Here is a 1380-nt window from a genome sequence, read left to right as displayed (position 1 = left end):
GTGGCTGATTATGGGATGGATCCCCGGGAGGGGTAGTCTCTGGATGGTCCATCCTTTCGTCTTAGATCCAAACTTTGTCTCTGTAACTCCTTCCATGGGTGTTTTGTTCCCTATTCTGAGGAATGAAGTAGCCACACTTTTGACCGGAAGATTCTAAAGGTCTCAGCGTTGAACAAAGCATCAACAGCATTTGTTCTAGGTTTTTCTATGTGATAGGAACTTGTGTGTGTGTTGGGGGGGGGGTGACCAGAAGCTGCCTCAGCACTCAGAACAAAGCAGATAGATGGTTCCAACCCAGTTGGGGTTGTGACCAGCTTATTTTAACCATTTGCTGGAAAGAGAAGAACCATTTATCAGTTCATTGGCAGAATAAATATTGCATTGTAGTAGATGGACCCAAAGCTAAGGGGGAAAACTAGGAGCCAGCTACATGGTCTGTCCTTTGTGTGTAGCAACTCTGCTGTAAGCTCCTCCCTATCCTGTACATTCACTGCCCATTAGCTTAAAGCATGCAATTAGATTGTAAGCCACCATGTACAGAAGACAAAGAGGAAGGTAATGTATTAAAAGCTCTGCTTCACTATATTCAGGGCTCTGTCTTTAAGAAAATATCCCTCACAGACTATACTAGTACATAATAAATTGCTTTCTGCAGAAGAGCCTTGGTATCCTGTTTCTGTGTTCAGAAAGCCCACAGCATCCTTGAATCATGTCTCTAAAGCAATCCGTTCACCTTGGTTACTCCTCTGAGGTCTTTCAGCTCCCTACTTAGCCTTGAGCAACGGCACATCTTCCCAGGGTTTCCTCCTAACCCAGGCACACTAACCATTCCACGAATAAACTCTGCCTACAAGCGAAAGCCCAGACTGAAGCTGCTGTTTCAGGTATTTCATGGTCCTAAAATGATGATGCTGTCTCCATAACCATCACCAATCAGCAAAGTTAGCGGGACTCAGGAAGTTAGAACACAGGACAGTGTAGAAAGTATCATTGATTTCTTTGTTAATAACTGTCTACATGTATGGGCCTTGGTCAGCAACAAATAGAAATGCCATTGAGCCTTTCTATTTCTGGAAAAGAGACACTGAACTGTTAAGGATTGTTTCTAATGCTATCTCATTGCTTCTCAGCCTTTTGGCTAAGATCAAGTGTAGTCTCTAATGCTATCTCAATTCAATTTGACTCCCAAAAGGCCACATTCCTGGACGCTGGGGGTCCTGGATTTGACTGGCAATAAAGAATTGCAGTATAGGAACAACAAAAAACCTAGGNTAGCAAAAACTCTTCTCAAGGATAAAAGAACCTCTGGTGGAATCACCATGCCTGATCTAAAGCTGTACTACAGAGCAATTGTGATAAAAACTGCATGGTACTGGTATA

At 43.1% G+C, this 1380-nt stretch overlaps 1 pseudogene; it reads left to right on the top strand.

Annotated features, from left to right (window-relative positions):
• Window positions 1-1118: 1118 nt before the first annotated feature.
• On the top strand, window positions 1119-1263 carry LOC115030235 (annotated as a pseudogene).
• Window positions 1264-1380: the final 117 nt, after the last annotated feature.

This window comes from Mus caroli, chromosome X (genome assembly GCF_900094665.2).
Source record: "Mus caroli chromosome X, CAROLI_EIJ_v1.1, whole genome shotgun sequence".
In the NCBI taxonomy this organism is placed as follows: Eukaryota; Metazoa; Chordata; class Mammalia; order Rodentia; family Muridae; genus Mus; species Mus caroli.
This window is presented reverse-complemented; position numbering and strand designations above follow the sequence as displayed.